Raw genomic sequence first — 25,344 nt, 5'->3', positions numbered from 1 at the left:
TTTCCTATATTTTGGTCAGTGTGTTGCAGAAATTATTTAATATTCTACAGACTGAACACATCCTAATTTGCTAGGCCTGTAGCTATTCTCCATCAGGAACATACTCATTTTTCTCATTCTCGTTCTCTGGACTGTGTTGCTAGCTCTCTCCTCCCTACCACCACTGCACTGTGAATCGGCTATATACAGCACTTCATAAATCTTCTTCTGGCCTTTTATTTCTTTCATTGCCCTTTCTCTTTCTTCGTCTTTCTGTGGTAGAAATGTAAAACCATTATAAACACAATACAGCTTGAGCTATAAGAATTAAATCATAAAAAAACAAATACAGCCCCATGTGAGAGGTACCCTGGGGGCTTAGCAACAGCTGGTTTAACAAAGCAGCAGCTGTACTGAAAAAGGTTGTTTAAAGAAATGTATTTTTAGTCTTTAGGATTTTCAACTTTTTTGGGGGAACTTTAGCATCAGTTATACTCTATATGATGTGTCATGGGTGATTATATTTTGCAGCTGAGTCCTACCCTAAGACAATTCTCAAATGTCCTTGAACCCTCCAGGATGGAAGGTGGCAAATGTTTAGACTGATGGTAGCTACAGAAGAAGGCATCTGTGTGTTTTCTAGAACCAAAGGCCAAGTGCTTGTGTTCATACACATTGCCTCCAGAGGAGATGGTGGGGCCCAAACTGCCCTTTGCACTGTCTGGCAACAAAGTCCTTCTAGAAGCATGGACTTTTCAAACAGACGATCAAATCAACTGCTGGACTGGGTTAGTCGCGAGTGTGATCCCAGTAGTAAAATGCTGCTCCACTCTGAAATCATTTTTAATTACTATTACCATCACCATTTGTTGCAATATATAATTTCACATAATACTCACAATTTTATGAATTTATAATCTCCATTTTATATATTACCAAATTAAACCATGGAGAGGTAAAGTATTTTGTGTAAGTAAACATAGCAGAGTGGGGATTTGATATAACTTTCTGATCCCAAAACCCTCTCCTAAGTTTTCTACTCAGATGCATCTAGAAAAGGTTTCTCACTTTCAAAGAGGTAGGTAAAGAAAAGAAGATACTTTTTGGTGCCAGAGACTTCCTTTCTCTCCTCAATATTCATCTTCGCCTTATTCTTCTTTAATAAATTCCTAATTTTTAACTGGATATATTGCTGTCCTCTTACCAGGTCACAAATCACAGATTCTCTTGCTGTTAAGTGTGGCTTTGTGTTTAAGTTTTACCCAATGAGATGGGAGTAGAAGCTTTGGGTGCACTTCTGGAAACTCTGCTTTAAAGACAAGGGGTGTATATCTATTTTCTTCCTTCCTCATTGCGTGTTACTGTTTAGAGGGTGGGGGAAATGGCCAGCACCCCAGCAGCCATGTTGATGACTAAAGACTGGATGGGGCCTCACCTTGAGGATGAGGGAGGCAGGGAACTGACAGGAACCTGAGTCTGACAATGTCATGGAGACTTCTGACCAATCCTGCCTCCAGATTTCTTCTACAAAAAAAGAAATTTGTTTCTTTAAGCCATTATCATTTGGGATATTTCAGTAATTTCCATGAAATCTACTTCTAATAAACTCTCCTGTAGATTTTTTCATTACTGCAAAGCCGTGGGATATAATTTAGGTGGTATTTTTGCAGCCAGGAACACAAAAGCAATACATTAAGGATGATAAAACAGGCATAAAATAACTGGTCTCTAGTGGACGTTACCGAAATGCAAAGTTAACCTTTTCTGGAGCTACCCTACTTCTAGAATTTATTACATGAGACAATAAATCCTCCTGCTTTTCAATTTCAGTTAAGTTAGGGCAATATCATTTGTAGATGAATGCATTCTTGATGAGACATTACTGTACCCAGAATAAAATACAGCCTTCTTACCCAAACCTCTATGGCCTCAGTAACCTAGTACCTACCTACCTTTCCTACAGTCACATGTCACTTCCTCAATGCACTCCATAAGGACATTTATTTTGTCTGTCTTTTTCCATATCCCCAGCACCTAAAACAGTGCCTGAAACATGGTAGTTACTCAATAAATATCTATTGACTGAGTTAATCAATGAATAATGTTTCCCAGAAGTGATTGTTTTGTTAGATTTTTTTTTTCTCAGTTACTCTGTCCTTTCTTCCCATGTGAACCTTTAAAAGATTCATTGAGCTTTTGGAAACATCATTGAAATTATTTATGTCTTATTTCTGTAGACCCCAACACAATCTCTCCTGTCTTCTCTGTCACTTCATTTCCCCCCTCCATTCTTTTTTGTTTTTTTGTTTTTTAATTTCACGTTTTTATTTAAATTCCAGTTAATTAACATACAATGTAATATTAGTTTCAAGGATAGAATTTAGGGATTCAGCACTTACATACACCACCCGGTGCTCATTGCAACAGGTACCCTCCTTAACACCCATTACCCATTTCACCTATTCCCCTGTCCACCTCCCCTCCAGCCATGCTACTTATTATCTATAGTTAAGAGTCTGTTTTTTGGCTTGCCTCTCTCTTTTTTTCACACTATGTTCATCTGTATTGTTTCTTAAATTCCACGTGCGAGTGAAATCCTATGAATTTGTCTTTCTCTTAGTTCACTTAGCATAATAATCTCTAGTTTCATCCATGTCATTATAATGGCAAGATTTCATATTTTTGATGGCTGAGAATATTCCATTATGTATACATATGTATATAAACATACACACACAAATATATATATGCAATATCATCTTTATCCATTCATCAATTGATGGGCACTTGGGCTCTTTCCCTAATTTGGCTCTAGTTGATAATGGTGCTATAAACATCAGGATCATGTATCCCTTCATATCAGTAATTACCTATCCTTTGAGTAAATACATAGTAGTGAAATTGTTGCATTGTAGGGTAGTTCTGTTTTGAACATTTTGAGGAGGCCGCATACTGTTTTCCAGAGTGGCTGTACCAGTTTGCATTCCCACCAACAGTGAAAGAGGGTTCCCCTTTCTCTGCATCCTCACCAACACTTGTTGTTTCCTGAGTTAATTTTAGCTATTCAGACAGGCGTGAGGTGATATCTCATTGTGGTTTTGATGTGTATTTCCCTGATGATGAGTGATGTTGAGCATCTTTTCAAGTGCCTGTTACCCATCTGGATGACTTCTTTGGAAAAAAATGTCCATTCATGTGTTCTGCCCATTTTTTAACTGGATTTTGGGGTTTTGAATGTTGAGTTCTATAAGTTCTTTATAGATTTTAGATACTAGCCCTTGATCAGATATGTCATTTGCAAATATCTTCTTCCAATTCAAAAGAATTTTTTTAGTTTTATTATTTCTTTTGTTATACAGAAACTTTTTATCTTGATGAGGTCCCGGTAGTTCATTTTTGCTTTTGTTTCCCTTGCTTCAGGAGACCTATCAGAAGAAGACATATCAGGAGAAGTTGCTATGGCCAGTGTTAAAGAGGTTTCTGCCTGTGTTGGCCTCTAGAATTTTGATGGTTTCCTGTCTCACATTTCGGTCTTTCATCAATTTTGAGTTAATTTTTTTGTGTGTGTAAGTAAATGGTCCAATTTCACTCTCTTGCATGCTGCTGTCCAGTATTCCAAAAAACATTTTTTGAAGACACTGTCTTTTTTCCATTAGGTGTTCTTTGCTGCTTTGTCAAAGATCAGTTGACCATCAAGTTATGGGTCCATTCCTGGGTTTTCTATTCTTTTCCCTTGATCTGTGTGTCTATTTTTATGCCAGTACCATATTGTATTGATCACTACAGCTTTGTAATATACCTAAAGTTCAGAAGGTTTTGCCTTCCTTTTTTAAGATGGCTTTGGCTGTTCGAAGTTTCTTTTGGCTCCATACAAATTTTAGGATTATTTGTTCTAGCTCTTGTGAAAAGGGCTGTTGGTATTTTGATAGAAATTGCTTTAAATGTGTAGGTTGCTTTGAGTAGTGTAGGCATTTTTTTTTAAGATTTTATTTATTTGACAGATGGAGATCACAAGTAGGCAGAGAAGCAGGCAGAGAGAGAGGAGGAAGCAGGCTCCCCACTGAGCAGAGAGCCCGATGCAGGGCTCCATCCCAGGACTCTGGGATCATGACCTGAGGTGAAGGCAGAGGCTTTAACCCACTGAACCACCCAGGTGCTCTGAGTAGTGTAGGCATTTTAATAATATTTTTTTCTTCTAAATCCATGAGCATAGAATATTTTTCCATTTCTTTGTCTCATCTTCAATTTCTTTCATCAGTGTTTTATAGTTTTCAGAGTACTGATCTTTTATCTCCTTGGTTAGATATGTTTGTAGGTATCTTACGGTTTTTGGTGCAATTATAAATGGGATGGATTCCTTGATTTCCTTCTGCTGCTTCATTATTATTGGTATAGAAATGTAATAGATTTTTGTACACTGATTTTGTATCATACAGATATACTGAATTTGCAGTATCATTTCTAGTAATATTTTGGTGCAGTCCTTGGGTTTTCTACATAGAGTATCATGTCATCTGAAAATAGTGAAAGTTTGAATTCTTCCTTGCCTATTTGGATGCTATTTATTTCTTTTCATTTTCTGATTGCTGTGGCTAGGGCTTCCAGTCCTATGTTAAATAACAGTGGTGAGAGTGGCCATCCCTGTCTTGGCCCTGCTTTAGAGGAAAAACTGTTTTTCTTCATTGAGGATGATATTAGCTGTGGGTGTTTTATATATGACCTTTATTTTTATTTTTTCTAGTGAGAGAGTGATTTTGAGCAGGTGGGAGTGAGGGGCAGAGGGAGAGAGAGAGGGAGAGAAGGAGTCCAAAGCAGGCTCCATACCCAGCAAAACTCTGATGCAAGGATCTATCTCATAAGCTTGCGATCATGACTGAGCTGAAAACAAGAATCAGATGTTCAACCTGCTGAGCCACCCAGGTACCCCTATGGTCTTTATGATGTTCAGGTATGTTTCCTTTATCCTTGCTTAGTTGGGGGTTTTTATCAAGAATGGATGTTATACTTTGTCAAATGCTTTTTCTGCATCTATTGCAGAGCATCATATTGTTCTTATCTTTTCTTTTATTACTATAGTGTATCATGTTGATTGATTTGTGAATGATGAACTACCCTTGCAACGCAGGAATAACTCTCACTCAATCATGGTAAATGATTCTTTTAATGTATTGTTGGTTTTAGACTTGCTAGTATCTTGTTGAGAATTTTTGTATCCATGTTCATCAGAGATACGGGCCTTTTTTTAGTAGTTCTTTTTCAGTGGGATCTTTGCCTGGTTTGGGAATTAAGGTAATGCTGACCTCTAGATTGAGTGTGGAAGTTTTCCTTCCATTTCTATATTTTGGAACAGTTTGAAAAGAAAGGGTATTAACTCTTCTTTAAATGTTTGGCAGAATTCCCCTGGGAAGCCATCCAGCCTTAGACTTTTGTTCATTGGGAGATATTTAAGTACTGATTCACTTTCTTTGCTGGTTGTTGGTTTGTCCATGTTTTCTACTTCTTCCTGTTCCAGTTTTGGTAATTTAGATGTTTCTAGGAATTTAATCATTTCTTCCAGATTGCCCAATTTTTTGACATATAGTTTTTCATAATATTCTCTTATAATTATCTGTATTTCTGTGTTGTTGGTTTGATCTCTCCTCTCTGTGATTTTATTTTGGTCCTTTCTGTTTTCTTTTTGGTACGTCTGGCTAGAGGCTTATCAACTTTATTAATTCTTTCAAAGAACCAGCTCCTGGTTTCATTGATTTGTTCTACTGTTTTCTTTGTTTCTATATCACTATTTCTGCCCTAATCTTCATTATTTCCCTTCTTTTGCTGGCTTAAAGCAACAACCATAAAGATCCTAGGTGGGCTGAAGAAAAGCACGAAAACCCCAGGAAGTCACTTACTATAGAGATGTACTTACTACAGAGATGCTATTCTTTTTCTAGCTCTTTTTGGTATAAGGTTATGTTGTGTATTTGGGATTTTTCCTACTTCTTGAGGTAGGCCTGGATAGCTCTATATATACTTCACTCTTATGACCACTTTTGCTGCAGCCCAAAGGTTTGGGGCCATCAAGTTCTCGTTTTCGTTTGTTTCCATGTACTTTTTTATTTCTTCTTTAATTTCCTGGCTAACTCATTCATTCTTTACTAGAATGTTCTTTAGCCTCCATGTACTTATAGCCTCTCCAAATTTTTCTTGTGATTGACTTCAAGTTTCATAGCATTGTGCTTGGAAAATATGCATGGTATAATCTCAGTCTTTTTATACTTGTTGAGGCCTGATATGTGATCCAGAATGTGATCTATTCTGGAGAATGTTCCACGTACACTTGAAAAGAATGTGTATTCAGCTGGTTTAGGATAAAGTGTTTTGAGTATATCTGTTAAGTCCATCTGGTCCAGTATGTCATTCAAAGCCATTGTTTCCTTGTTGATTTTCTGCTTAGATGATCTGTCCATTGCTCTAAGTGGGGTGTTAAAGTCACCTACTATTATTATATTGTTATCAATGAGTTCGATTATGTTGTTATTTATTGATTTCTATATTCAGATGCTCCCAAATGTTGAGGGCATAAATATTTCTAATTGCTATATCTTCTTGTTGGACAGATCCCTTTATTATAATATAGTGCCCTTCTTTATCTCTTATTATAGTCTTTACTTTAAAATCTAATTTGCCTGATATAAGTATGGTTACTCTAGCTTTCTTTAAACATCCATTTGCATGATAAATTTTTGTCCATCCCTTCACTTCCAATCTGCAGATGTCTTTAGGTCTAAAATGAGCCTCTTGTAGGAAGCATATATATGGGTCTTGTTTTTTTAATCCATTCTGATCCCCTATGTCTTTTGATTAGAGCATTTAGTCCATTTACATTCAGAGTAATTGTTGATAGATATGAATTTAATGCCATTTATTAATTGTTGTTTCTGGAGATCTTCTCTGTTCCTTTCTATTCTTTGTAACTTTTGGTCTTTCACACTCAGAGTCCCCTTTAATATTTTTACAGACTGGTTTAGTGGTCACAAACTCCTTTAGTTTTTGTTTGTCTGGGAAACTCTTTATCTCTCCTTATATTCTTAATGGTAGCCTAGCTAGAGTATTCTTGGCTACATATTTTTCTCATTCAGCATGTTGGATATATCATGCCACTTTTCTCTTGCCTGCCAAGTTTCTGTAGAAAAATCTGCTACTAACCTTATTTGTCTTCCCTTGTAAGTTAGGGACTTCTTTTGTCTTGCTGCTGTTAGGATTTTTTTTCTTTATCTCTCTCTTTTGAAAACTTAACTACAAAGTGTCTTTGATTTTGATGAGAATATTCTGTGCCTCCTGGATTTGGTTGTCTATTTCCTCCCCCAGATTAGGGAAGTTTTCAGCTTTAATTTCTTAAAATAAACCTCCCCCCTTTTCCCACTATTCTTCTAGGACTCATATGATAAGAATATTACACTTTATGGAGGCACTGAGTTCCCTAAGTCTATATTCATGATCCAGTATTTTTCTTCCCTTCTTCTTTTCAGCTTCATTATTTTCCAGAATTTCATTGTCTTTATCACTTATTTGTTCCCCTACTTCTTCCATCCTTGTGGTCATTACATCCAGTTGGTTTTGATTTGGTTATTATGTTTTTCACTTCAGCCTAATTAGTTTTTTGGGTCTTTTATCTCTGTAGTAATCCTGTAGAAACCCTGGGGTTTTCTTTGCTTTTCTCCAGCCCAGCTAGGATCTTTATGATTGTTGCCTTAAATTCTAGATCAGGAATATTACTTATATCTGTTTCGATTAGATCCCTGGCTGTGACCTTTTCTTGTTCTTTCTTTTGGAATGAATTCCTCCATCTTGGCATTTTGTCTAGGTCTTTGTTTTCTTTTGTGTGTTATGAAAACCAGTTAGGTTTCCATCTTCTGAGACTGATAGCTTTATGAAGAAGAGGTCATATACTGCCCAGGGACTGGCATTTCTGGAAGTGTCTGTGGTGTACACTGTATGCATTCTGCTGCTGTGTTTGGTGCTCTTTGCCTCAGGTCAGTCCTCTGCAAAATTTCTCCCTACTTGCAGGAAGGAGTGTTTGGACCTTGGCCAAAGTGTGGTGAGTTTTAACCAGGTGTGCTCTGATCTGCTTGTCAAAAGACACCTGATGCTATTTCTACTAGAGCAGAAGCTTTGGCAGAGCTCTTGATCAGTAGATACATTGGGGTATGTGTTGGTCTTCTGCAGGAGGGGCCTGCTGCATTTGTTCTCAGGCATACTTGCCCAAGAACAGCAGCACCATCAAAGCACAGGGGCAGGACTTGGTGTAAGCAATTTAGGCTACTAATGTGGGCACAGTGCTGCTTACTGAAATTGGTTTATACCGAGGGATTTTGGTGGAAAATGGCACCCATCAGCTCTTTTGTCCCTGGAGAGACAGAATTACCTCTCCCAGATGTTCTCCAAGAAGGGGAAACCCTCCCACCCAGTGTGTTCCAGGGATCCTCAGGTTTCACTGTTTGTTCTGGGGCTATTCCCTTCTTTTTTCACAGGAGCATTGCTGTACTTGTCAGGTTCCACATCAGCCATGCCATGGACCTCTAAAATTCCAGTCTTTGAGCCCTGCTCATTATAAAAACTCATGCAAATCAGCCTCTCTTGTTTTCCTAGTCAATGGTTTTAGGAAAGTGTTTTCCTTGAGTGATGCCCTGTGTGCTCACTCCTCTCTCTCTGGCGTCTCTCTGTGATCAGGACTCCCTCCCCTCTGCAGCACCCAGGATCTCTTTCTCCCCCAAACCATGTCTCTGTGCCTCCTACTTTCCACAATATGATCTCTTTTTTCTCTCTAGCTGTGCATTTTGTACTGTCAGTCATCAGGTCAATTTCTTGAATATTCAGAATGATTTTATATTTACCAAGTATCAATTGTGTTTGAGGGACAAGGCAAGCATAGGGACCGTCTACTACTCCAACATCTTAGCTCCAAGGACTCCCCCTCATTTTTAAATGCAAACAATGATCATGTCAATCTAGCAAACTTGGGGCTTTAATATGTACCTGATGGAATTAGATAAGTTATTTTGAATGTTCTCGGACTTAGAATTAAAACATATGTCATAAAACCTTTATCATTACAAACCCAGGAGAATGGAATTTAAAACCTCAGAGAATTCCTTCCTATAAGCTAAAAATATGTTCCCATCTGGGTGAAACCAAAAGTGATCAGTGCCTCCAGCTGTAAAAATATTGATTAGTCCCTTTGCTATTGGCTCTCATGGCCTGGTGAGGCTGGGGACAAGAATATACCCTCCAAGACACTATTATATATCTTGAGTGCTTCATTTTTTTCTTGGCTATGATTAAAAAACTACTTTTTTTCATGTTAGAAGCTCTGATAAAGAAATCAAACCTCACACTTTCAAACCTCCCAGAGCAGCACTTCATCACCTTCTAGAAGCTAAAGACTAGCAGTGTGGTAAAGGATTACTCTGCCTTGCTACCACCCTGGGTGCTTTTATTTGGCCTGGCTCACCACTTTCCAAATTTAGCTCATGGGGACTGGGCAATAAATGGGTGGACTGACTTAAAAATACTTTAGAAATAACGTTGCCAGATTGATACAGGAATTTTCATAGTAGTGCCAGTTTCCTTCTTTGGCAGACCACTGCTTTGCAAATAAGTATCAAGAGGTTACGTAAGTCTTTTGGAATCATTACCTTTCCTTCAATTATCAAAAAACAAGACCAAACCAAAAACGAACTTTGAGATGGGCACTTTTGTTCTCTATTTCCTACAAGGGGATTGTTATTGGTAATCATTGTGCAGAATTTTTTTCCATTTACCCTTCCAGATCTGCACTCTACCCCCTTTCCATCCTGGCTGATGCCTTGGGAGGCTGATGTCTATGATCTGCATTATGGGTTCCCACATCTTCTAACTTTCAGCTGGCTTCAGCCAAAGGGAGACACGGGCAGGAAAGCAGGGGGTAAGAAAAAGGGAGGGTGGAATATTTATTCTTCTGACACTTTCTTGCCAGGTCTCACAGAATTCTTATAGCCCAGTGCACTAGGGATAGTAGCAATCTCCCCCAGTTGCCAGGGATTTTATATTCCTTATTGATTTTCCTTAGCTTTCCTACAACTTTGTAAATAATCCCTTTCTGAAACCCTCTTCAATCACTTTAATCATCTGTCTCCTGCTAAGACATGACTGATAGACTAGTCCAAAGCCTGGATGGGAAGCAGTTAGTGGCAGAGCTGAGGTGACAATTAGTCTGTCTGATTCCAAACTTGTTAATTTATTCATGAGGTGTGAGTTTCTTTGTCCTTCTTCCTTTCTTCCTCCCCTAGATGAGGAGAGGACACATTTTGTCTAATTAGAGTTTAATTCCACCTTTTCTTAGACAATATATTGTATTCTTTAGACGAAGGGAGGGAGGGAGGGACAGAGTAAGGGGTTCTATAGCACCATAACCAAGAACAAGAGATGTCTGAATATTATATGGAATATAGCTGACCTACTTCCAGAAGCACATGTTTGGAACACAAAAGAAAAACTGGAAGTTCATTAGCAGAAGGAAGTAATTAAGCATTTATTTTAAAATTTCTAAAATGTAAATTGTTTAACACTCATTACCTACTGGATTTAATAATATTATAGGACCACTTATGAGACTCAATAGCAGGCACCCATCCATTTCTTATTTTTATTTCCATTTTTAAGTTAAATACTTTCCATGTAAGCTCTATAAATAACAGAGACTATATAATTTAGGTACCAGAAATGGATGCTTAATGTTCCATTAAATTAGAAACTGAAGCAGTGTGATTTGAGTTGTGCCTTGCTGGCCAGAAATAAACAGAATCCAGGGAGATTACAGACACATTTTCTAGGTGCTGAATGATTTGCCCATAGTTCTAAGAAAAAATATCAGTATATACAATCTGGAAATGTATTGAACGTTAAATGAAAGCTGTGTGACTGCACGTGACTTCCCACATCACCACAGCAGTAAGATTGCACTAGAACGTTTTTGAAGTTGTAGGTTCTAGATAGTAACAGAAAATCCATGTTAGGCTATTAAGTGATATGGTAGAAATCAAGAGAACATGAATCTAGAGTTTTATAATCCTCCATATGTAGGTTTGATTTCTCTCTCAAACATTTACTGAAGACCTTTGAGCTGAACGCCTTTGGGCAGATCATTTGATTTCTCTGAGTTTCAGATTCTTCCTTTGTCTGATGGACATAATAATGTCAACTTCATGGATTGATTTTTAGGATTATATGGCTATAAAACACTTAACACACAAGCCTGAACATTTAACATTCGATGCTTAAATTTTACTAGTATTTTCTGGGTCTAGGGACTTTTCCAACTTTCATATTGTCTGACTCTAATTCTCAACCAGTAGGATACAGAGAAATATCACCTTGTCAAGCTCTACTTTGTTCCATGTTCCTTTTTTCTCACACTGGTGTCTTACTTACCCATTTGGCCCAATATTTGACTGAGACTTCACACTCTAGGATGAGTTCTTACTTAAGGCAGGAAGCACTGACCTAACAGATGACTCAAAAGACATGAGTACCAAGATGCCTGCTGACTCTGCTACCCTGTACCTGTTACTTGGACCTTTGTGTAGATATCTAGATACTTTGTCTTGAGCTTCTGACACCTTTTTGCTTGGAACCACTTCTTGATTTCTTGAACTTTTATTTCCAAGTCATTTGCCTTTCTCCTTCTATGCCTCCTTCCTATTTAAGCACGTGGTAGGGCTTATAATCAAGGTGTCTAGTGATAGATAATACTAGTCAGAAAGCAGAAAGAAAAATATGCCTCCCAGGCTTTGATTTCTAAAAGCTCCAACTCATCTGGATGACTCTGAAAGAATATTTTAATTACAGAGCAGTGCATATTTCTCTTATTTCACCATGTTAGGGAGAAAAAAAAGGAAGGTTAGTGGAGGGAAGATTCCAAGAGGATATCCAGATCTGAGGCGGCCATAGCAGGTGGAATGAGGAGTTGTCTCTAAGAAGCCACCACAAGAGATACTGTTTGAGCAGCAAGGCAGAAGTCAGAGCTGATTGTTACCTCTCCTTCAATTATCAAAATTCAGAGGATGAGGTTTGTCTCCATCGGTTGTGGGACACACTCCCTTCAGTGTGATCTTGATATAATCTTCTCCCATCTCTCTTTTAGGATAGTTATCCTTTCTTTTTCCTCTGTTTGCAACATTATTGTCTTTACTGTCTCCCTTCCCCACTTCGTAAGCGTATTGAAGTCCCATACACAAAACTGGATAAACCTGAGTTCAAAATCCACGTGGATTTTGCTGAGCCTGTGGAATCCCTGACTTGAGATGTACAACAGGCTGTAGTTTAATCACCAAAACAAGATTTCATTTTGTCTTCCACTCTAGCCAATACTTTTCCCACTTTTATTTAATACTCTATGATTTCATTCATGCTATTCTTCTTCCTTCAAATTTATTCACCTAGTGGCTTAAGATTTTCTTAAAGGAGAGGATACTTCAGGGGTTCCTGGGTGGCTCAGTGGGTTAAGCCGCTGCCTTCGACTCAAGTCATAATCTCAGGGTCCTAGGATTGAGCCCTGCATCGGGCTCTCTGCTCAGCAGGGAGCCTGCTTCCTCCTCTCTCTCTGCCTGCCTCTCTGCCTGCTTGTGATCTCTCTTTGTCAAATAAATAAATAAATAAATCTAAAAGAAAAAAAAAGGAGAGGATATTTCAATCCTCAGTGGACATTTTTGTTGTCTTTCATCCTACAGACAACGCTCTGCTTTTGGGATACTCCTTTCCTGCACTTTCTGTTGCATCAAACTCTGCAGTTCTTATCTTGATTGTACTTCTTCAGTCTCCTTTTTTTTTTCTTAGATTTTGTTTATTTATTTGACAGAGAGATAGAGAGCACAAGTAGGCAAAGTGGCAGGCAGAGGGAGAGGAAGAAGCAGGCTCTCTGCAGAGCAGGGAGCCTGATGTGGGGCTCGATCCCAGGATCCTGGGATCGTGACCTGAGACAAAGGCAGCCACCTAACCAGCTGAGCCACCCAGGTGCCCCTTCTCAGTTTTCTTAATAGCCCTTCCTTCCTTTGACTGCTCCACTAATGTTAGTGCTCCCAAGTATATCACTGATTCACAAGCCAATACTACCAGCCCTCCCTTGATTTGGAATGTTATTAAACAAATTCCTGCTAGATTTTTTTTAAAAAAGATTTCATTTATTTATCAGAGAGAAAAAGAGAGACTGCACAAGCAGGGGGAGCAGCAGGGCAAGGGAGAAGCAGGCTCCCCGCTGAGCAAGGAGCCCGACACATGATTCGATCCCACAACCCTGAGAGCATGACCTGAAGGCATACACCCAATGCACTGAGCCACCCAGGCATCCCCCTGCTAGCCTTTTATAGTTAGATGCCCCATTGAGACATGAAACTCAGCAGTCCCAACAAGCTCTTCATCTTCCCTTCCGATTGTGCTCTCCTTAACATGTCCTTTATCTTTGTCATAAGCATGTCCTTCTCCTATCATCAAAGGCAGAATCTGGTGATAACTTGATCTCTTTGATCTAATTTATTCTCCTTCCCCAGTTATAATTAATCACAAACTTTCACTAATTTTTTGCCTCTGTGTGTATGCATGTGTATGGGAATATATATGTAAGTGTACATATGTATTCATATGCATATGACCCCCTGCAATCCATTTACCAGTTCTTGAAGAAAGTTGTCTATCTATAGTACAATCTGTCCTTGTCATAGATTTCAAAGATTTTCCTTGTCAAGACAACCTTTCAAAAATTACCCATCACTGCATGAAATTTGAGCCCTTTGACATGCCATCTAAAGGTTTTCCATGCCATGGTTCTTCCTGCCCCTCCCTGCCATTCATTACATCAAATTGCTTGTATTTCCCCAAAAACACTATTATAGTTCTTGCTTCATGTCTTTCCTCATTCTATTCCCTCTAACTAGAATTCCTTTGATCCTTTATTTTACCTAATTCCTGAAATAACAATATTGTTCATAAATGTTTTCTCTTTAAATGCTTCTATATGCCAGGACTGTCCAGCCTATTTTTACATGAGTTATACCTAATTTACTTTTATTACACTTGTTTCAAAGATGAGGATACTGAAACTCAAAGAGATTAAGGAAATTTTCCAGGCTCTATAATTGGCAGACTTAGGGTTCAAACCCAAGTATACTTGATGCCAAAGTCTATGTTGTTAAAGCCTGCACCAACCTGTGTCTCCTCATTTTAGTGTAGCTCATGATCTTGGTCAGAGATCATGCTTAATGAACTTGGGTCTGAATGGAAGATGGATAGAATCTGGCATTTGTGATTGACAATTAAGTGCTCTGTTGTCATTGTGGGCCTGCTTGGCCTATGCATTAGCCTATGCACATTCTCTCCCTGCAGCTTTCAGTCAGCTGTCACTATCACCAAGGCATCTTGAAAGTCAAGGTGGCTTATAAAGAATCAGTGCTAGTCTATGGACGAGCAGGCATTTCACGGTCATGATTTGTCCATGTATATCTCAAATGTATTAACACAAGATTATTTAGATTGATAATAGCCATCATAATGACATTTAGGGGAGCATACTTGATTTTTTTCATGTTAATTTGCTCTGTATTTGATTTTGACTTTGTTTTTTGGAATATATTGATGTTTTCCAAGAGACCTAATACATCATATATTTTTGCAAGCATTTCATGGATATTGTAATAGAATCATTTATCTATTTTAAGGGTGAAAAATTAATCTACAGATGGATAGGTCTATTAGCTCAAGTATTTTGTGTTACTAAAATCCTCTGTACCAACGCTGACTAACAGAAATATAATGTGAGTCAAATATATAATTTTAAAATTTCTAGTAGCCATGTTAAAAAATACGGGAATTGATTTTTTATGATACAGTTTATTTTATCCAATTTATCCAAAATATTACTCTTTCAATATTCATCAGTATAAAAATTAACAATTAGATATTTTACATTGTTTTTCTTTTGTACTGTCACTAAAATTCAGGTATGTTTCTACAGTTACAGCACATCTCAATTTGAATTAACCACATATCAAGGGCTCAATAGCCATATGTATCTAGTGGCTAGTGCATTAGATATCATTATCTATACCCTTATACTTACTTTGTTTTCTAATCAATCTATTGATTTGTTAGAGAGACCTGTAAAATTTGCTATTAAATTTGTGGATTTCTGTCAGTTTGAATGATACTTTTCTAATAATTTTTGCATCATAAATTTTCAAACCATGTTATAAAATCAATAAAAGTGGCTTATGTCTTTCATCAATATGAAATGTCTCCCCTTGCCCAGTTCAATTATTTATATTTGAGGCCTTGAATTTTAGTTTGATATTAATATTGCCACTCCTAGTTTTTGTGATTTTCATATGCTTATTATATTTATATATATTATATTCATACCTTCTTATCCCACCTTTCTCTGTTATTTTTTAAGTATATTTCCTACTAAAATAATAGGATAGGATTTTTTTTAAATAATCTTGAGTTTTTTGACCTTTTATTTTTTTTAAGATATTTTTTATTTATTTGACAGAGAGAGAGGTCACAAGTAGTCAGAGAGGCAGGCAGAGAGAGAGGAGCAAGCAGGCTCCCCACTGAGCGGAGAGCCCAATGAGGGGCTTGATCCCAGGACCCTGGGATCATGACCCGAGCCGAAGGCAGAGGCTTTAACCCACTGAGCCACCCAGGTGCCCCTTGACCTTTTAATAGTACAGTTTAATCCATGAATACAACCATAATTACTAAAACAGTTGAGTTACACTCACAATTTTATATTGTGACTTCTAGCTTCTTTTTTTACCATTTTTGTTATTTATCTTTTGTTTGATTGACTTAACTTTGTCCTTTTTTCCTACCTAGTGATTTGGAATCTTCCAATGTTTTGTCCTTTTTCTAATGGTTACCCTTACATTTTTAACACAAAATATATAAACTTATATTGCCCTACCTGTGTCTATAATTAGTGAGGGTCTCTACACACTTAACATGCTATCATTTCTTCTTCATTTTACCCTGTATCTACCTTACCCTTTCACCCAGCCATCCTTTCGCCTTCCCACCTATTACATGAAGATTGCTGCATTTGTTTGTTTGTGTATTATACATTAATACGTACTTTGGATTAACTATACATTTTGTTTGTTTCTTTGTTCATTACTGTTTGTTTCCTGCCTCCCTTGTTCTTTCATTCATTTTTTATTTTTCTGGGTTTATATTCTTTTTTTAAAAAAATATTTATTCATTTGAGAGAGAGTATGTGCACATGCAGGGTGGAGGGGCAGAAAGAAAGGGAGAGCAAAGTCTCCAACACACTCCCCACTGAGTGAGGAAGCCCAACTTGGGGCCCAACCCCAGACCCCAATATCACAACCTGAAGCAAAACCAAGAGTTGGACACCCAACTGACTGAGGCACCCAGGGGGCCCCTATTTTGCTGTAATATATTCTTAATCCTTTAGCAAATTTCTGTGGATGATCGATTTTTCCAATTTATATCTTTAATGTACCCTTACATGTGAATGCTAATGTGGCTGGGTATAAAATGCTAAACTCCTTTTCTTTGAGAACACTGAGCTCATTTCTGATTGCCTTCTATTATCTAGATCTGTAAGGAATCTGATATTCATCTGGTTCTACTTCTTTTGTAAATAAGCTGCTTTTCTGTATTTTGAAATCCTTGAGAATATTTTCTTTATGTTTGTGGATCTGAAATTTAATAAGGATGTTCATCTGTGTATCTATTATTGTCTGTCTATACATCTACCTGTATGTTTACCCCACTCTTCCCATTTTGGCTCTTGGTGAGTTCTTTCTATCTGTGACTTTCTTTAGCTTGAAAAACTAGTCATCTTTTTAATTAGTCCTCCCCTCACATTCTAATGCCTATGTTTTCGAACTCCTTTATATAGATATTAGACCTGTGGTATAATTTCCTATGTCCCTACAGATTTTCTCCATTATTTCTCTATTATTTTGTCTATTTGCATTTTCTTCTAAAAGAGGTTAACTTCACTTTACGTTCCAAATAAAAAAATTTAATCCTCAGCCATGAGTAGATACTTTACATTTGGGGGACTTATGTTTTTAATTTCCAAAATTCCCAATGCTATCTTGGTTTTTAATAGCTTACTTGGCATTGCAATATAGTTTTAAGTTATGATGATAATATATTTCCAGATGTCTCTGTGAAGCAGTTATTTTTAAGTTCTTTTCTATTTGCTAATTTATCTCTAGTTCTTGTATCAGTCCTGTTAACTGATCAAAACCTTTCTTTTATCCATTTTCCCCCTTTTTCTACCTAGTGATTTGGAATCTTCCAATGTTTTGTCCTTTTTCTAATGGTTACCCTTAAATTTTTAACATAAAATATATAAACTTACATTGCTCTATTGGTGTCTATAATTAGTGAGTGTCTCTACACACTTAACATGCTATTATTTCTTCTTCATTTTACCCTGTATCTACCTTACACTTCCACCCATCCATCCTTTCGCCTCCCCACTTATTACATGAAGATTCTTCTAATATATACACATGAATTAATTTAGCACCTGGTTAATTAGAAAAAGACAATATAGATTTCCTTGGTGTTTGAGTACATCCATCTGGCCAGCAGTTGTCCCTCCCCAGTATGGGAGAGGCATTGTGTTAAGTTGGTAGAAAATATGGTTCCATTGAAGAGAGAGCAGAAAAGCAGAGTTGAGTTTTAGACCCCTGCAATTTTCTGAGTAAGGACTTTTCTTTCTAGTTCTCTCTAGAGAATTCTGGAGTATTTCTCTCTTGGATGGATGTGCCTTTCTTTTGTGTAATCCATTTCCGTCAGTTTGGGGATTAAGGGGTATGTACTACTCTTTCATACTTCTTTCTCAATTGCTGAAATTTACAGGAAAAGTCCTGTCTACACATGCTGTTCACTTATTTGTTGTGGAGTTCAGAGAGCTTCCTCAAGTATGGAGATTAGTGACTATCATGAACACAAACTGAAGAAGATTCCCAACTGATCTTCATTTGAAGAGGTAGCTAGTGAAATAACTAAGCTTTTGTGTTTTTCATTCTTAGAGTTGTGCTTTCTTCTTTAAAGAGCTTTGCTCATATCTGGTAACTTCATTGAATCATCTCAGCAACTCAACAATGTGGGCAAAACTAGAATTATTGTTCCCATTTTCCTAATAAGAACTGAAATTCAGAGAGGTAAGGAATTCACCCAATACTATTGTGGTATAAATAAATAAATAAATAAATAAAGGTGATAATAAATAAATAAATAAATCTGTTTCTACCTCCTCGGCCAGGGATCTTCTTTACAATCAAAACTAGAAAATCGAGAAAGAGTAATACCTTTTTTTTTTTTTTGAAGATTTTATTTATTTATTTGACAGAAGCACAGCAAAAGAGGGAACACAAGTGGGGGGGGGTGGGAGAGGGAGAAGGAGATTTCCTGCTGAGCATGAAGCCTGATGCGGAGTTCTGATGTGGGGCTTGATCCCAGGACCCTGGGATCATGACCTGAACCAAAGACAGACACCCAACGACTAAACCACCTAGGTGCCCCACCAATACCTTATTTAAAAAGCAATGTAATATAAACAGTCCTGGCAATCTGAATTTCCGAAAGGAAAAAAATTGAATCAGAGTGACCTTTGTAGCTTTTCTTTAGAAGATAGAGCCTGGTTTAGAGCAAGGTTGGAATAATAAAGAGGATGAAAGAAAGAAAAATGAGCTTCTAAATTGGGATCCCTCAGATTTCCAGAAATATGCATGATGACAATTTGCAAAGAACATAAAATTGCAAGCAGTGTGTGTAGTTGCAATTTTAACTTCCCAGCGTTTGTCAGTTTTAAAACACAGCAATTTCAATGGCACTCAGAGGATTGTTAGTGTTCATACATAAACCAATAAGCAGCTTTGATCTAGCTAAAGGTTTTCAGGATAATGCAGATCTTTCCCATCATATTTGGGTGAATTAAATGAACTTTATGTATGTTTCTGAAGTGTCTGGCCTGTGCCAAACTAGGGAGACCCTTGAGGGAAAAGGAACAAAGTAATTCCAACCATGTTCTATGAGCAGATGGTAAGGATGACTCATGACTACGTCTTTGGTTTCTTCCGTCTTTAGAGCCAAGGTTACAGTGGAACATCCCCGTGATGCTCACAACCTTCCTCCAAGGCTTCTGAGGAAGCAGACTTGTGGCCACTGCGCCATTTTGAAAGCAGGTAAAGCCATGGCCCTGGAACATGGAACCAGGTTCATTGCTGGTGGCAGAGCCAAGAGAGTGAAATCCAGATGACATGATAACTGGACTACAGGATGTCCCATCTCAGCCTCTACAGGTGTAGACAGAAGCTCTACATCTGAAATGTGTCCATCTATTTCCTGGTTTGCCATATTTTTATTTTCCCCTTTTCTCTCACCTCTCTTTAATTTCAGGCCTATTTAATTTCAGCCTTTCAGGCTCTCAATTCCTGTCTCGTAAACTACTGGCTGAATATGCAATTGCATTTATTACCCTGACCCCACCTTTCTCTCCCCTTCCTACTCCATCCAGGGTGTGAAGCTCGCCTTCTGACTTCACGCACTGACATTCGTGATAAAAGGCACTCTGGTAACTTTCTCCCACTCTCCTAAACCTAGAACGGACAAAGCAGGCCCCACCACCTCTCCAGAAACCTGCAGCCTCCCATTTCATGTATATGCTCTTGGCTCAGCTGCTATAACAAAGTATCATGGTCCGGGTGGCTGAAACAACAGACATTTCTTTTGCATGGTTCTGGAGGCTGGGAAGTCTGTTATCAAGGTGCTGGCTGATTCAGTTCCTAGTGAGAGCTCTCTCTCCCTGGCTTGCAGAGGGCTGCCTTTTTGTTGGGTCCTCACATGGCAGAGAGAAAGAGAGAGCTCTGGTGTCTCTTCTTTTTCTTACAAGAACTCTAAATATTATCATGGGGAGCTTACCCTTGCAATCTCATCGAAGCCTAATTGCCTCCCCAAAGCCCCATCCCCACATTGAGGGGTGGGGCTTTCACATATGAATTTGGGAGGAACACTTCAAGTCCATTAAATATGCAGAACATCCTGAATCCTGATGTCATCTCTCAAAGAGATCTCTCATCCTACCATAGCCAGGTACAGGGTCAGCCACTTAAGTTATGAAGCGGACTGATGTCAGGCAGTTTCGAAAGTCCTAATGATGGTGGGGCCCACAGTAACCTTTTTGGCCTAATTCTGGTCTTTAATGGAGGGAGGTTATTGACATAACAGAACTTATATCTTTCAGTACTTCCAAGTGGTACAAGAATAAAGCTGGGACAGGACTTGAGAAGCTGGAGTCCAGTTCTCCTGTTGGCCAGCTGTGTCACCCTGCCACCCAGACTGTACTTACCACCAACCACTCCATTGTGCTGGGAATATTCCTCTAGATCTCTCTCCTCCCATGGACTCTGTGCTCCTGGGGGATAAGGGCCACCTTGTCAGCATCTTCTATCCATAACACCAAGCAGGCAGGAACAAATTTTGTTTTCATGAATGGATAGATTGAGGAAGAAAATGAACTCTAATGTAAGGTTTCATTTTCCTTCCTTCCTTTCTTCCATGTTGTATGAAACACAACGGGCGCTAGAAGTACGTGGATTAACTTGAGGACTGAAACTTTGAAAAAGCAGCAACAGAGTGATTAAAAAAAGTAATCTCTAAATTCGTCCCAGTTCTAAAATTCTAAGATCCACATATAAAATTCCGGCCCTCTCAGAAACTTTTCTGGACACACTATGCAGTAAAGAGAATAATGACAAAAAAGAACCCTAAAGCTAGAATTGCATGGCAGGAAGCTGAAGAAGTATAGCTGAGGAAAGATTGGTTACTAGTTACAGTAAAGATAATTGGAACACTTTTTTTTTTAATTGCGGTAACTTCTCTATAAGAAAATTTGCCATTGTAACCATTTTTAAGTGGAGAATTCAGTGTCCCCCATCTATCTATTTCCAAAATTTTTCCATTCTCCTAAACAGAGACTCTGTAACCAGTAAGAGCTCCCCATCCCCCGCCCTCAGCACCATAACCTGTATTCTGCTTTCTGTCTCTGTGAACTTGCCTCTTCTAGATACCCCCTATAAGAGGAATCATGCAATATTGGTCCTTTCGTGCCTGGTGTGTTTAGCTTAGCATCGTTATTTTTGAGGTGGATCTTTGTCACAGCATGGGTCAGAACTCCCTTCCTTTTTATGGCTGGAGATTATTTCATTGTATGTATATCCCATACCGTGTTCATCCATTTATCTGTTGAGACATTTCCATTGTTTCCACCTTTTGGCTATTCCAATATTGCTGCAATGAATATTTGTGTATAAGTATCCATTTGAAGTTCGATTTCGGTTGTTTGGAATATATACCCAGAGCGAATTGCTTGGTCCTATGGTAATTCTGCGTGGAGTTGTCTTGAGGAAACACGTCACTGTTTTCCACCGAGGTTACGTAAGTTACATTCCCACCAGCAACACACGAGGCTTCCAATTCTTCCACATCTTTTTCAGTTTTTGTAACACTCTCTTTTTTTGATTATAGTGATCCTAGTATAAAATGGGAAGTGGCATCTCATGGTAGTTTTGGTTTGAATTTCCCTAATGGCCTGTGTCTGCCCAATGGAAGTGTGGAGACTTTGCGTTGTCTCAGAGAACCTCTCCCTTGATACCTCCTGCCCCATCCTCACCTCAGTAACCCCTTGTATGAATTGCAAGGAGTGGCAAACCAAACACTAAGTATATACAAATGTGTAATTATTAACAGCTGAGCTTTGGGAGTAAACAAACCTAGATTTGAATGCCAGCTCTCTCATGCACTAGCTTTAGGACCCCGAATAAGTGATCTCCCCTCTCTGAGCTTCAGCTTCTTTATGGGTAAGAGGGAGATTATAGTAGCTATTTTGTCAGACGGTCGTGCAAACAAAATTTAACTGTGTATTTAAGACCGCACAATTATATTTCCTTCTCACGATGTCCTACATAATCCTACATATTCTTAATATACATATATCGATGCCTGATGGAGCACATAGCACAGGGCCACTCAGACTGTTTAATAAAAACCACTATTATGGTTTTTAGGATTGTTGTTGCTAGCATCCACAGAGGAGAATTTGCTAACCAAGCATGTTCCATAAAATATATAAGCTGGAGACTTTTTTTATAAAAACTTCTTGGACAATGATATTAGCAGAGCTGACATGGGAAGAAAATTTGGTGGAATAACATTTCCAATGATGATTTCTAAAATCTTGCCCTAATAAGAACAAACTTACATACTAACATATAGTTTATGTGAAAATCCTAACATCTTACACTTAATGTCAGAAAGTCCTTCCAGTTATGCAAAACTTTTAATTTCTCTTTTTAATTTTAAAGATAGTTGTCATAGCAACTGCCACACACTGCTGCAAATGGTACTAGAGAGATGTGCAAACATTTCCAGAGAATTTTTCAATATGTTGCAAAAACATTATACAATATTTAGCAGGGAGGCTGCAAGTCACAGTGAAGGGGAGTCCTCCTTGGAGAACTGAACTACTTAGTGAGGAGTTTTAAATGGGCGTGGTTCTGATATATGCTCTTGGGGGAGGGGAGTGGGGGTGGTTATCGGTTCTGAAAAAAAAAGTGAATTATTGAGATCGAGCAATAATTGACTCAACAATTAGGAGGCAAATGATAAAATGGGAACTGACAGAATGAGACTGGGAACAATTTCTTCTGTGTCGTCAGATTAGAACCTGCTCAGCTAGTACCATCTGGTGATTATAACACTGAATTCTTGTTATTTTATAACAAAATATTTGCTCTGGGGAAAGGTTGAACCCTTAGGGCCTGGGGACTGAGGCAAGGTGAAGTCATCTGAAAGTAGCTGCTGATAAGTGAAGCCAGGCCGTTGTGGGAACAAGCCAGGATTTCAGCATTTTGTTGGTCAGAGTAACTAATGATTTCCCGAAGAGGACTGCGGGTTGTTAAAACCATTAACCTATTCTATTAGAAATCTTAGCAGCACAAATAAGTGAAACCATATGAAAATTGACTCTCTCTGTTTGATTTATTTCACTCAGCATAATCTCTTCCAGTCCCGTCCATGTTGTTATAAAAGTTGGGTATTCATCCTTTCTGATGGAGGCATAATACTCCATAGTATATATGGACCACATCTTCCTTATCCATTCGTCCGTTGAAGGGCATCTTGGTTCTTTCCACAGTTTGGCGACCGTGGCCATTGCTGCTATAAACATTGGGGTACAGATGGCCCTTCTTTTCACTACATCTGTATCTTTGGGGTAAATACCCAGTAGTACAATTGCAGGGTCATGGGGAAGTTCTATTTTTAATTTCTTGAGGAATCTCCACACTGTTCTCCAAAGAGAACTTGCTGCACCAACTTGCATTCTCACCAACAGTGGAAGAGGGTTCCCCTTTCTCCACTCAGATTTCTAGAGTTTGTAACATAACTGTGTTTGTTGTGAATCTCAGGAGTGAAAGAAGGCATTGGTGTTTCCCAAACTTAAAGACCACAATTCTCACATTCCTTGGAGAATTTTGAAAAGCTGACTCATGTTCCTTGGACATATTTTGAGATACAAGGTTGTGATCGACAAACAGAACCCAAAGTCTACCTCCTAAAACTCCTTTAAATTCTCTATCACTTCACACATCAATACACACCAAATACAGCTTTAAGATGAGTTATATATGAACTTACTATAGAAATTTTCCAAATGATTTCCATAAAAAGGAAGAAAATATTTTCTTTTTCTAAAATTCAGCTACTATGCCTCTTATGTATTTGCCATTCACTGCCATGTAACAGATTACCTCAAAAGTCAGCAGCTTAAAAGAACAAACATTAATTATTTCCCTTTCTGGGGGTCAGGAATCTGGGCAGAGCTTCACTATGTGTTTCTGACTCGGGGTCTTTCAGGAGGTGGCATCAAGCCGGTGATGAGAGTTCCAGTCTCATCGGAATGCCCCTCATGTGGTTGTGGCAGGCTTTCGTCAGTCATCATGTGGGCCACTCCTCTGGGCTGCCTTACAACATGGTGACTGCCTTCCCCCAGGGCAAGGGAGCCAGAGACTATGAGAGAGAACACACTAAAGATTAAAGGCAATCATTTTATAACTTAATCTCAGAAGTGTCATGCCATCACTTCTGTCATATTTTATTTATTAGAAGTGAGGCGGTTAGTCCAAGGAGAGAAGATTAGCCAAACCTGTGAGCCCCAGAAGGTGGGGATCATCGGGGCCCATCTTTGTAGGTAACGCCTGTGTCCCAGGGCTTTCATATAAGCACTACCTTTTAGTCAGTATCTGATACATGCCAAGCCTTGTACTTACACTGTATATGTGATTTCTAATCCTCACAGTGACACAACATAGCAGAACTATTATCTCCAATTTGTAGAAAAGGAAAATGAGCATCTGAGAGTTTAAGTGACTTTCTAGTGATTACATACTTCATAAAGAATTGAGACAGCGACTTAACCCACTGAGCCACCCAAGCCGCTGCCTTCGGCTCGGGTCACGGTCTCAGGGTCCTGGGATCGAGTCCCGCGTCGGGCTCTCTGCTCAGCAGGGAGCCTGCTTCCTTCTCACGCTCTCTGCCTGCCTCTCTGCCTACTTGTGATCTCTCTCTGACAAATAAATAAATAAAATCTTTAAAAAAAATAAAAATTAAAAAAAGAAAGAATTGGGACAAAATTTAAATACCCTCTTCTGATACTACTCTAGTAGAGTCTTCAATCCTGTCTCCACTATTTTAGGTACCCATGTCACTGAATGTATTATCTAAAGATACATTCTTGTCAAGCTCTAAAATGCAAATGGTAGAATTGTCAAATCAATATGTTGTGCAGCTGAGACTAACATAAAACTGTAGGTCAATTATATTTCAATTAAATATTTTTTAAGAGGGGCGCCTGGGTGGCTCAGTGGGTTAAGCCGCTGCCTTCGGCTCAGGTCATGATCTCAGGGTGCTGGGATCGAGTCCCGCATCGGGTACTCTGCTCAGCGGGGAGCCTGCTTCCTCCTCTCTCTCTGCCTGCCTCTCTGCCTACTTGTGATCTCTCTCTGTCAAATAAATAAATAAAATCTTTAAAAATATATATATATATATATATTTTAAGATTTTTTTCTTAATCAGTACATGGGATTTCTAGTAAAACAACAGATTTACCGTGTATGTTAAACACACTTCTGTCTGTAATCCCACTAAATGGATAGTAAAGGGGAAAAAAAGGGCAAAATCTAAATGTACACATAGACATATACACAAGAGATCATAGAAATAAAGGAATATGTAACAGTTTGGAAACTGGAA

This window comes from Mustela erminea, chromosome 14 (assembly GCF_009829155.1).
Source record: "Mustela erminea isolate mMusErm1 chromosome 14, mMusErm1.Pri, whole genome shotgun sequence".
In the NCBI taxonomy this organism is placed as follows: Eukaryota; Metazoa; Chordata; class Mammalia; order Carnivora; family Mustelidae; genus Mustela; species Mustela erminea.
The sequence above is the reverse complement of the archived record's forward strand: the minus strand, read 5'-3'. Positions refer to the sequence as shown.